Source organism: Lissotriton vulgaris, chromosome 4_1 (assembly GCF_964263255.1).
Source record: "Lissotriton vulgaris chromosome 4_1, aLisVul1.2, whole genome shotgun sequence".
NCBI classification, from domain to species: domain Eukaryota; kingdom Metazoa; phylum Chordata; class Amphibia; order Caudata; family Salamandridae; genus Lissotriton; species Lissotriton vulgaris.
Window position 1 is genome coordinate 7222109 of NC_141691.1, and position 14127 is coordinate 7236235.

Here is a 14127-nt window from a genome sequence, read left to right on the forward strand (position 1 = left end):
AAAAATCACTTTCTGTAGTGGACAATGGGTTAATGACTCTGTCCTCCAGAATATATTAGTTGGACAATATTGTATCCTCTGCCTTTGATGTGATAGCTAGAGACTTGCTAATGTTACAACATGGCCAATCTCAATTACGTTCTATTATACAATTTGGCTGGACGCTGCAAAATCTTCGTTCAGGCTATGTGCCTTGGCGTTTAATCAACACAACGTCATTATTTTCCATTTTTAACCTTACTGATAAACAGATCAGTTTGGCACAGAAAGGAGCAGACTATACAATCCTGAGCATCGAAAAACTTGAGAGAATACCATTGACAATGTCAGAGAGTCCTGTCATTGAATGGATAATACACGGAATTATCACTATTCCGATAACAACTTTCCGATTTAAAAAGTGCCTTGAATACATACCTACTGGCCAGTATGAACAATTGGGTAAAGGATATGTAAAATCTGAATGGAAATTACCATACACACATTCTTGCTATAGTGACAGCGACAAAAATGTATTTCTTAGTGGTGAAAATTGTAAACATTCACTAAGCGGTATACTTTTGTGTCAGGGTATTAATTTACACGGAGCATGTGATGGAAATTCTAACAACCTTTCATGCCACCAGCTAGTTACACCTGCAAATCAGATAGAGCCCTTCTTTATGCAACTCGCAAACGGGAGTTACATTCTTAGAACGGATCACAGATGTTGTGGCCTTGTGCCAGGGAAAAGTTATCTAGTAAGCGTAACATCCATGGTCAAATGCTGTATGCAGGCATTGTTCCCGAGTGGGCCTGCAGACACAGTGACTCCCATCTGGCCTCGTCTGAATCTCTATTCTGTACGAATTGATACTTTAAGCAAAATGAAGTTTGTGCTTTTGCAGACAACAGTGCCTATAACGTCATCAAAAGAGACGTATGATCTTCTAGTTGCAAGGACAGCTACTGAAGTTCATGAACTTTTATCAACAAATTGCCCCGTGCATTTTGTAGAAATGCTTAGCCAACTCCTTAACATGTCTAGTGCCATAGGCATCCCAGGCATATTTAAGACAATTTTTACGGGACTGCTAACACCTTTTCAAGCAATTCTGGGAATCATTCCTAATTTTGTTCACTCTGTTTTTGGCGGCATACCCTTATTTTTGGGACTTGTAGCAGGGATTTTATTTTTGACCCTCCTGCTTCGTTATGGCAAGCCAAAGCTCAGACATAGCTCCCATGGGAATGGAAGAGACAATCCTAGCAATGCGCTACCGGGACAGGATAACTAACGTCCTCGGATTGGCCAGGCTGAGAGATCTAAACATGACCTGGTTCCTTTCATTCAGACCTATATGGCAGAACTGTATCTTACCGGTACTTCGATGTATGCTATGCGGAGATGAGTGCGTGTTGGACATCTGTCTTTCACTTCCATCAGCAGTACCAATGGGCGTCAATACTTTGCTCAGTCAAATAACGGCTCGCGCATTGTGTTGTCCCCAGCGGCTACCAATCCTGATGACGGCATTCGTTGAGACTCCTGTACTACGACTAGGTGGTAACAGTGGAGCGAGTAACAAAAGCAACATCACCCAGGTACGACCTTCTGTGAGCATTGCTGATCCCGACTATGATGACAGCAATCATTCTCATACCTGCCAAGTTAAATTTGGTTGAACTGTCACCTGATTTTGTAGACCAATTCTTTGAGAGCCTGTCTGATACGATGTTCTCACCCGTACAAAAACAATAACTTTTGAGAAGCTTTCCGACACACAGCGTTCCCATGAACTCTGAATTCGGCCTTCAGTTTTGATCAACAAAAACTGCTAAAAGCGTTGGAACTCTATTTCCCCGTTCAAGCATTAATTCTTTTGAATTGGACATTTTTTAATATTGACCTTTTTTGGCACAAACAATTCTTTGCCTAAGGTAAAAACTATTCTTAGAGAACAGAAGCTTCACACTTCTATTTCTAAACACATCTAGAGACATAACAAACTTACATCAGCCTCTAGCACATTTATTGCAATGCATTTATATGTGATGATTTATCTCGCCCTTCTTCTGTTTCAGAGATATTTCATGTGTAATTCTTTTTGCATAATCGTTCATTGATTTCACATGCAATCATTTTTGAAGGATTTCTATGCTTCAAAAACGTACAGTACCTAAATTTCACGTATTACAATATACGCCTATTTCGAATGCATTTATGTATTTTGGGGTGGGCAATGTTACACATGCATCTAATTGCTCTAGTTTTAGTAATTTGATGGACATGAAAACGTGGAGTGGGTGTTGCGTGTTTATCTAGGTTCCTGATCGATACTGTGACCTTATGCCCCTATTCGGCTATAAATCCATTTATTCCCTATATTGGCATAACCGTTCAAGTGCGATATTCAGAAAGTCATCTCTGGCCTCACACGGACAGAGCCACATTCCAGAATAGTTCTCTGCCACTTCCTTTGCAACCAATTAGTGCAATGACAGAGCAGAAGTCACTATCTGATATTCCTAGATTAACACTCCGAGTTCTTCAACAAGATAAAAACTCAGCAAACCTGGAAATCCCCGCTTGCTGTGTTTTGATTAGTAATGGAACTCTAATGAGCAACTGATAGCTATCACTTCCTAGTGACATCTTTAATTGACGTCTTAAGTCCAGCAAACTTGCGTCAAACCAGGCACCTGTCAGGTATAAATACTACCAACGTTGCCTTAAGCAATTGCTGGTGTCCCATTGCTGTTGTATGCTGTATGCAGTACGCTGATGCTGCTGCTGTCCCTTTGGTGGTGAAGCTACTGATACCATTATCGCTGCTAAAGCGCGAACGATGGTGTGGTGAGCTTAGGAGCTGAACAGCCGTCCCTCTGCGAAGAGCCCAGCACCTCCTCCTCGACGCGCTGAAGAGAGACGCTGCCTTTCTTCTGCTGAGAAATCCAGCTCCAGCGTTTCTAGTCTGCCCTCGCGGGTGACTGGGATACCGAGTGCCTCCTGAAGGAGATACCAGACCTCCATCATTCTATTCAGAGGTATGGTGTTGACTAAACCCTTAGATGAGAATTCTTGAAGCAAACCTTGGCAAAACCAACTTAACTTAAAGCTACTTACTTACTCCCCTTCCATGTGTTAGGCTTAGGTCAGGCACACCGGGGTAGGCGTAGTTAGAAGCACCAGTTGAGTATTTTAGCCTAATGTATATATGACTGTATATATGTTTTATTACTTTTAAACCATTGTATGGCTAAGAAACCATATCAATGCTTTTACAGTATTATTTCGCAATACTTATCTTACTGTACGTACTTTTTATAATAACAAGTCTTGCAATTGTGGCAATACATTTCTCTTGTACGAGAAGAAAGACTGTTCAATAAATGTTAACCCTTTATTGACAAACGCCCGTCTCTCTATTCTCTACATATCGTGAAAGTAAACTGCACTAATCTGACTGAGTGAAATACCACGGTTGTTGGAAAACTGAATCCCTTCTTGTCTGTGCCAGGGAAGCTGATCACTTCCTATGCAGAGAAGAAAGTTTCCAGTGACCTCTGAGCTAGTTGGTAACAAACCCAATTAAGTTTAGCATAGTCAGTGGAGGCCTGGAAGATCCGCACTTCTACGTCGATACTACTACTGTTTATGTTATTCCAATGCGCAGGGCCTAGTGGGAAACTAGGAACTACACTACAGCTCGATCTATGACCACCTCTGTCCACCCATCTATTTGTGCGCACCTACATCCCTGTTTCTTTGGCGGCCATTACTCATCCCACTCTTCCTGTCCTCTTGCTCGCCAAACAGGCAATAAATGGTTCCCATATGTCCTTCGGACGGGATCTGCTAGGAATTAGCTCCCAATAATGGGACAGTTGATCTTTGCAGTAGGTAGCGCTTGATACCCATTCCGGCTGCGTTGGAGGCCTCTGTTTTTTCCAATGCAGCGCCAGGAATTAGCATTTAAAAAACCTTGAAAATTCATTGAAAAAACCATAGGTTTCACATTTTATGGTTAGCTGAACATTTCTCTCATACAAAACCTTTGAAATTCCTCCGTTATAGTTAGCTCAGCTAACTATAACTTGCGCGCCCGCAATGCACTGCTGATGATGTCACATATTACATCACTCATGACATGGTCAGTGACATCACTCATGCAATCACTGATGACATCTCGAATGACATCCCTGATGACATCACTGATGACATCATTCAGTCAATGTGTGTCTTTTTGAAAAATATATATTTTTTATATATATGTATATCTAAAGGTCGATGGAAGAATAAATGGGTAAATAACTGTCTAAATGGATGTGTTTTTTTGTAAAATTCATTGTATAACTGACATATTAAGTATATCTTAGTGAATAGGTGTACTGGCGAGTAATCTTTAAATAATTAAATATCTGTATCAGTGTCTCACTGTGTATATAAGTGGCTGCATGGGTTGGAGAGTAGCTACATGAGTGTGTATATGGGTTATTAGTTGTTTTTTTGAGTACCAAAATTAGGGGCCGATTATGATCGCGGACGGACTTGCGTCCGTCCGCGATCATTGAGGAGGAGGGGACGTCCGCATGGGCTGCGGAGTCCCCTCCTGTGCGATTAGGATGTGACCGCCACCCTGGCGGTCACATCCTCTATTTTTAACATTGCCGTGGGTGCCGCTTCAAGCTGCACCCGCGGCAATGTTAAAAATGCACGCATTGCATTTGCATGCAGAAAGAGGCAGGCACCGCGCGGTGCCTGCCGCTTTCTGCATGCAAATGCAGGGGGGTACCATAGGCACCCTCCATGTGCACCCCCCACCCCCCCTTCACCTAGGGGGCCCGCAACGGGCCCCCTAGGTGAAGATCCGTATTCTTTTCCACGGCGGAAAACCCACCGCGGAAAAGCACTTTTAAAATCCCATCCTGATATGGCGGACGGTGTCTGAGAGACACCGTCACCATATCAGAGCTTTTCCGCCGCGGTTGTAAGCCAGCCGCGGCGGAAAAGCTGCGGACGGAAACCAGGACCCACCAGCCATCCTAATGTGGCGGTGGGTCCTTGGTCAGTCCGCTGCGGTTTTTTGGCATCCTCGGGGCCGGCGGTGGCTTCCGCCGGCCCCGAGGATGCAGAAAAACCACAATCCTAATGACCCCCATAATGTTTGTACGCTTCGGTGGGGAGTATTACTTAGCACACAGATGCATGAATGACTGACTCACTGTTTGTATGTGTTTTGAAGACAGCATGTGTGCAGGAGTGTATGGGTGGATGAGTGTGTGTATGGGTGTGTCAGTGAGTGAATGACTGTCTCAATAGCATCTTTATGAGTAACTACATATGTAGTATATGTGAGTATTGATGTATATAAGTGAGTATATCTGAGAGTGACAGATTCTAAGATTTCCTGTATAAATAAGTATGTGTTTCTATAAGTGATTGTTTAAGAGAATAAGTATCTCTACAATTCTGTCAAAGTTAATGTAGTGGTGTGTGTATAGCTGTATATGCAAGTAAATGGATATTTGATAGTTTATTTGCATGTGTGAGTATGTGTGTGACTATGAGTAACTCTATAGATGAGTGTTGGTGTGTAACAGGATATATAGGTGTATGAGTACATATGATGAGTCAGTACATGTATGAGTGACTATATAAACCTGTTGGTGAATGAGTGGATGTGTATGTAGATTTTGGGATTACTCAATAGGTTGTACTAAATGGAATTAGTATCTCCATTTTTTTTTTAATTTTAGTTTTTATTTTTGATCGTGTGTATCAAAGGTTATATTACAGTAAGAGGAGGTGTGCCACAAGGACGATGTTATCAGTGATGTCACCAGGGATTTCATTTGAGATGTCATCAGTGATGTCATGAGTGATGTCACTGACCATGTCATGAGTGATGTAATATGTGACGTCATCAGCAGTGCATTGAGGGCACACAAGTTATAGTTAGCTGAGCTAACTATAATGGTGAAATTTCAAAGGTTTTGTATGAGAGAAATGTTCAGCTAACTATAACGTGTGAAACCTATGGTTTTTTCAATGAATTTGCAAGGTTTTTTAAATGCTCATTACTAACTGTAACTTGTGTGAAACCTATGGTTTTTTCAGTGAATTTCATAGGTTTTGTAAATGATAATTTATAAATGTATTAATTATTATGTCTTTCTTTTTATACAAATTTCTTATATTTTTAATATAAGCATTTATATGTATTTGATTTTTTAGAATAGATTTCATATTCTTATTATAAAATAATAACAAAACTAAATTGCAAAGTAATTTTTGAATGAATTATTGCTTGACGTCGGTTGCAAGTATAACACAGCTCCAGCAATTCTCTTGCGGCCCTATTCTCACAATGCTGTATCAATCCTACACCTGCTTCAAGCATGTGCAATGTTTTGACGCAGCATAACCTCAAAAGTCACTGAATAAAATGTTATGCATTTCACTCAGTCACTTTTAGGAGGCCTTGCTGCACCCACTTCTGCACAAGAAAGCCCCTTCTGGCACAGCGCTTTACAATGTAATACACCCTCCAGATGCATCACATTCTTAATAGCACACACCATGGCACATCTTTTGCACCACCGCTGTGTCACAAAAGTGTTGCAACGGCTGTGTAAAAAAGGCACAAGGGGATTGTAAATCTGCCCCTAACACATACAAACTCATCCACTTTCACCAGCAGCGCAAATTGAAACATAGACTTGTAACATATTTACGTACATATGATACATTCAAGTGCTTCGAACATACTACAGTATACTGTAGGTAAACACCGTATAGATTTATGCTGTAGCACTTCCTTATAGTTCTGCACTTTCACATTCTCCATACACTAGTAACATATTCATTCTTTCCTTTATGAACTACACATTCATTCTGACAAACGTTTACACACTACCACAGAAATATAGTTCTTTCTCTGACCAGTAAAGGTAGTTCTAAAAAGTTTTTTTTGTTTTGTATGTTTTTTGTGTTTTCTCAACAAATTCCAAGCTGAACAAAAGAATGAAAAAAAGAAAAACTGATGTCGAGGACAGCAATGATCCTGCATCCTGTGCTTCATCAAGTCTATAGACTGCTACCCATAACACAAAAGTTTATCGCAATAAATGCATAGAATTTTAACTTTAGCAAAGTCAGAATCAATATGTGGGTGTGGACTGCTTGCTGAAAAAGCTGCTGCCACAGTTGATGTGCTTGGTGCAGAAGCAGGTGGGTTCTTGTGCAACTTCCGTCTTGAAGCTCGAGCAAAGTTCTTGGGGTGCAAGTTCTTCACGTGTTGCACCATATTTGCTGTGCCGAAGGAGTATTTTTTACATGGATCACCCCTTGAAAGACTTGTTTTGCACATTTTACAGGTTACTTTTGGAGCATTAACCTTTTTTTGACCTTCTGCAAAGTGAAAAACTTCCAAATTAGAGCTTCTTTCCTCTTCTTTGGAGGTTCTTCAGGAATGCAATCTCCCTCTGAAGAACTGCTGGAAGTCGACTCCATTGCTCTGAGGAAAATTAAATTTTGGCCATGTTGTGTTCCCTAGCGCGTACCCCACCGACTCCATGTACCAGCTTAAAGTGCATGTAACTTCCCTCCTGTGCCAGTTATGAAGACGCAAATACATTTGCGTCCACCGTCAACTTGTCCTCTTTCAGACGCACCATGAATGGATTATATAGTCCGTTCCTAAGTATGCTATGCCAACGTCTTTTTGTAGTACACTTTTCGCTTTTTCCTGCTCTAGCCAGAGTAGGCCCTGAATTCTTGCCATCTGAACCTCTTTTGTGGCTCCTGGCTCTGCCCAGGCTACCTCTGTACTCATGAACTATGTCCTATATTCAGCGCGACCCCTCGCGCTCAGCTCAAGCCTGCTTTCTGCCAAGACTGACTATAACCTTCGAGTTATCTGTTCCGCTCCCCGAGAATACATTCCTGCCTACTAGATCCTGTAAACATCCTCTCCAGCTGCAGAGCCAAAAGGCCGATCTGTCTTAATACAAGTAATTCATAGCCTCCGTTGCCATGCTTCCATGGAAGGCCCCGTGCCCCCACGCTTCACATGTAGACACTCAGGCGCTTATACACGCATCCACAGTTAGCATAGAATAGCTTCTACCCTAGAGACCTTTCCGCCCAGATAGCATAGTTCCTAAACATCAGATATCAGATATGATAGAAGTACAAGTTGATCTGACATGCCAGACTTCTGTCTCTTCCCGTCAGTGTAAATGTCAAGACCCCTGCACCCCGTCAGTCACACGTCATACAGCTGCGCGCGCATCCAAGCTTCCGATTTCTGCTGACATTGCAACATTCTGTTAGCACCACCCCTTGGTGCCACCCACTTGCGTCACCTGTCAGTGACGTTTCTAGCACACACCTCTAGTTCACGCCTAGTTTACGCCTCTTGATGATGTATTGGTACCACGTGTATACTGTTATCTTGTCTTCTCTCAGCTGTTACGCCTCTCACATTGAAACTTATGATGTAAATCAAGTATATAAGCTATGTAATGTCAATAAACGAGAGCGCGCTCATCTATCCCTTCTGACACCCCTGTGGTGGTCAGAACATGATATCCTGATTCCTTTATGAGGAATAAAACCCTTAGAAACTCCAACACCACGGACTCTGTTTTCTTTCCTTCTGATTGAGTTATTATTGATTAAGTACTTACCTGCATAGAAATTAAGAGAGTAAATTAATTATTTACGTCATTTTGGCGCCCGAATAGGGACCCCTCCCCCACCTCACGCGCCGGAAGGTGCGTTGCAATCCGTGTCCCCTGCCATCAGTTAGACGGACAACACGTGTACTGGCAGGATTTCCTGCATCCCCCTCTGACACACGGAGGTGACGAAGACTGCGATCAGTGCCCAGACGAGGCGGTGAGGAGTGCGGAGGATCCCGACCAGAGCCCAGCCGAAAGAAGCAAGGTCCGAGGTGTGAAGAGGCCCACCAGTTTTCCGAAGTTTTCCGAAGTTTTCCGAAGTTTTCCGAAGTTTTCCGAAGTTCCGAGTCGAGTCCAGTCGAGTTTTCCGAGGCCTTCTGTTTCCGTGCTTCCCGGTGAGTACCATTGCTGGGTGGTATCTAGACGGGTTTGGGTACGCAAGTCCGGTCTGCACTGTTTTTAGGCAGTGTATCTGTACTGTTTAGCAGTATATCTAGGATTCCGAATTTCTGCACTGTTACAGCAGTGTATCCGTACCGTTAAGCGGTACATTCAGTGTAGGGGGTAGTTAGCTATGTCTTCAATGTTTTCATGTGATTAATGTTGTGGTATGAATGTGACTGTTTTACTGTGTATTATTGTATTTCTTGTATCAACTAGCAACTCGTATTAAGGAATAAAGATCTAGCGTTCAGTAATAAGTAAGCAGGATGCCGTTCCTCAGTAAGTTAAAACAGATTGGAACTAGGAAAGGGTTACTAGAGGAAGAAATTCCTATCCCCCCTAGGGACACTCCAGGCAATTTTATGTATCAGAAGCATGGCATAGATGCCATATTATATCTAGATTTATGGGCCGATTACACCAAACACCTAGTCGAGAGACACAGATGGCCTGTTACCGGAACGTGGGATGCCGAGTGCATCATGAGGGTAGAAGAAGCATTATGGAAAAAGAAAGCTAGGCAGTCTCAGAAGGACGCCATAGAATTTTGGCGTAAGGAATCACGTAAACGTGCTGACAAAGCACTCCGTAGAGAAGACAGACTTAAAGAATCAGATAAAGAGCGAGAAAACGAATTAGTTACTGAAGGGATCCGAGTAAAAACAGAACAAATAGACCGTGCCCGAAATAATCTCGTAAACGGTATGTACCTCGCAGCAGATGGCCCATCAGAAACTGAATCAGAGATACCGAAAAACTTACCGACACCATTAGTTCCAACTAAAGTAATGCATAAAACTACTAAAGACATATTCCTGAATTCATATCTAGAGGATGTAGCACCAGCTTACACCAATCTGCCTGTTCGTGCCCTGCCTACTGACAGGGATGGGGGTGGCACTACGCCCCCAGATCCAGCTCCACCGGTACCGCAACAGACCTCTCCCGCTCCGCCAGCTCCGCCACCCCCCGTTCTTAAGACAGACCTACCGAAACCAGTACTACCTGATCTTACTAAAAGACAGATTCAAGTCCAGATACAGACTCCACGGAGAGATAATGCCCAAGCATCCGCCTCAGGAGGTGCGACAGCGGGTCTACAGACCCCGCCACCGACACACAGATTGCATTTAAAGGACACTCAGAATCCTTTCCAGTCTCCCCACTCATCCCGGCTTGAGGCATTGAAAGATAGGATGTCATTCTGCAGATATGATCCAGTACCCGGAACAGACGATCTAATGGTATTAGCATCACTGCGCTTAAGATCTGCCACCGATAGCTTGCTATGCTGTGTAGGAATGCAGGAAGCTCTCGACAGACTATACAAATTCATACAGACGGGGAAAGACCCCGACAGTGTTAAAGCTGCCATGTATAAACAGAAAGTTGACGTTCAGAAACAGATATTACGATTCTTCATTAATTGTGTGATAAGAGAACGAGACAGGCCCGGGACAGATCAGAGTGAGTTAGACGCATTAAACAAGTGGGGCCAAAATATTGCAGAAGCAAAACATGACAAGGGAACTTGTATAGCCACTATGTCCCAGAGAATTAGAAAGGCAGTATTAACTGCACATCAGGAAGAAACTGATAAAACTTCCTCCGGGGAGGAAGATGAAGATGAAACATCAGAAAAGTCTACAGATATCATAGCGTATGTAGGTAGGGGAAACTACCTTAGGAAAGGTGTCCGTCCGGAGAGCAAGAGAGTTCTTTTCTCCGCTTTAACCAATCCGAATTCTTCTGAACATCAGTTCCAGGAAACTGATAAAAGGCTTCGAGATCGAGTAGGGTATCATATACTCAATTCTATGGATGAACAGGAACTAGCCCGGTCGGCCGTGTTGTGGGCCGAAAACGCAGACATATATAATGATGACACGTTAGTGCAGACATTCTTGAACCTTTCCCCGGAAGAGCAGAAAATAGCAGGTGTATACATGATTCAGCACCTCCTTATCAAGTTCAGAAACCATCATTCTGATCCAGGTCCCTTACACGAAACATTAGAAGCACTAATCATGGATAGATGGAGAGGTTTTAGTACCAAATTAATACAAATAATTCTAGAACAACGACGTAAGTATAACACCTTCCTGAGTTCTGAATATGTTCCCGCCCCGCCTCCAGAAAGAAAAATGTACCACATGCAATGCGGTGGCGGCATTGAAAGCCAGAATCCCTTACGAGAAGTACATCCAGTTATGGGTGAGGATCGTATCCTGAGACGTGTGTATGTTCACACACCACTGACTAAATTAGAACTACTAGAAATGAAGAAATTAGTTCCGTGCCATGATAAGGACCCTGCAGGTTTTCACAGAGAGCTTAAAGACATGTTATTGATGGGAGATTACACGTATGATGATATTATGAAAATGTTAAAAGTACTGTTGCCCACGGGCATTTACGAGAAATTAAAGGAAAAGGATTGGGAAGTGGGAGAGTCAAAGATAGCATGGGCAGAGATAGAAGACGAAGAAAAGAAACGAGTCCCAGGGTTAGGCCTTGGGGATCTGACTAAAGCATTACCAGGTTTAATAGTACAGGTTCTGCCAAGATTATTGACAACCAGAAAGGAAGATTGGGACGCAATCTCGTCCTGCAAACAGAAACAAGATGAAGATACTAGTGACTTTTATTCAAGATTCGAGAAATGTTTCATTATCAATAGTGGCCTAAAAACAAGTAGCGAGTCATATCCACACCTTTTTGTAACGAAATTAGTAGAGAACGCCCTACCACTAGTTAAAAATAGAGTGTACAAGGTTGAAAGTACTTGGCAGGCAAATACGCCATCACAGATGTTACAAATGTTACAATATCACCAGAATAGAATTAGGGAAGAACAAGAGCAGGAACAGAAACGTATGAAAGACACGAAAATGAAAATGTTAGTAGCTCAGACAATTCCAGCCGAGGGTCATAGAAAAGGTGGGGCTCAGACAAATCATTCTGCCGCTCCCGTTAAAGGGACATGTAATTATTGCAAGCAGCCAGGTCACTACGTACATGAATGTCCAGTCCTGAAACATAATATCGAGACAGGTAAAACTAAAGAAAGACCGCGTCCGCCTAGACATGAACAGGGTCATCAACAGACCTCACAGAACGAACAGCCAATGCAGAATACACAGCCTATGCATGATCAGTCCCATACAGTACAGACAGTAGCAGTACCACAGCCACAGCATGCTCAGACACAGCCCGCTGCTGCAACTAGAGAAGTCTCACAACAAATGTACCAGTATGCCCAGTCGGCATATCCAGATTATCAGCGTTATACATGAAACAGCCTAGGGAGGGAAAGTGATTTGCCTCTTATTGAAATTCCTGTAGATCAAGAAGGTCCATATGTACATAGTCACGTATTAGGAAAAGACAGAAAGTTTTTAATTGACACAGGGGCAAGTCGCACTACTATAAGTCATAATGAGGTTCCAGGGGCACCCCTCTCAGGCTCACAGAATGTTTCCCTTGGTTTTTCAGGACAGCCTATTGTAAATGAGGTATCAGAACCAGTACCACTAGCTGTGGGTCCATTATCTCGAGTTACAGATTTGTTACTTACGAAATCATGTCCCGAAAATCTGTTAGGAATTAAAACACTAAAGGCTTTAGGAGCTATAATTTGCTGTTCTCCGGAGGGAGTCAGACTCTTTCTACGAGATTTCAAGGGTCATTATGTTCTACGTGACTTTGATGCCAGATTGAAAAATGTACCAGATCACTTATGGGCAAAAGGCCCAGCTGATGTAGGTTGTATGCATATCACACCATACCGTGTTACACTCAAGACAGGTGTTGTTCTACCCAGAATCAGACAATACAAGTTACCACCCGATGCTGTAGTGGCCTTACTGAAAATCATTGAAGAGCTTATTGCCCAAGGAGTGGTCGTAGAGACCGACTCCAATATCTGTAATTCCCCCATCATTCCAATTCTTAAACGTACAGACCGCAATGCACCGCCAGTATACCGGCTGGTGATTGATCTTCGAGAACTGAACAAATGCATTGTACCACAGTATCCTGTGGTCCCCGATATCTCCACCCTGTTAACTGCTATTGATTCAGAAGCAACGTTCTTTACTGTAATCGATCTCAAGAACGCCTTCTTCAGTGTACCCATTGACCCGGAGAGCCAATATCTCTTCGGATTCAGTTTAAATGGACGAAGTTTCAAATTTTCCCGCGCACCTCAAGGATTTACAGAAAGCCCCAGCATCTATAGTCAAGCACTGAAACGACAACTAGATTGTATTCAAATGCCAGTTAATACAGCTTTACTACAGTACGTCGATGATCTGCTGATCACCGCACAAAGTGAGCCCGAATGTGAACAAGCATCTCTGATAGTTTTGCATTTTCTGGCCGACAAGGGACACAAGGTGTCTCCTTCGAAGCTACAATTCTGTGTTCAGCAAGTTGTGTACTTGGGTCACTTGCTGTCCAAAGTGGGGAGACAGCTCACTCCCGATCGCATTCAGTTAATAGTAAACATGCCCCGACCCCAGTCACAAAAAGAAGTGCGGGCCTTCATAGGCCTCACCTCGTACTGCAGACAATGGATTCCTCAATATGCATTTCTAGCTAAACCACTCATCCAGTTAACGACACAGGAGGCAGCGACTTCGACTGACCTTCCTTGGACTCAGGAACACACACAAGCCTTTGAGGAATTGAAGAAAGCTTTATGCCAAGCACCAGTTTTAGCGACACCATGCTACAGTAAACCGTTTACACTTTTTGTTACAGAACGTGATGGTACAGCATTGTCTGTCCTCACTCAAGATCAAGCAGGTTCACATAAGCCTTGCGCTTATTTTTCAAGTACATTGGATTCAGTAGCACAGGCACTCCCTGCATGCTTAAAGTCAGTAGCAGCAACAGCGTTAGCAATCAGACAAAGCGATTCAATTGTTTTAGGTCATCAATTAACAGTACAAGTTCCACATTCTGTAGAGGTTCTGTTAAACAGAACCCAGACTCAACACTTGACTATAGCAC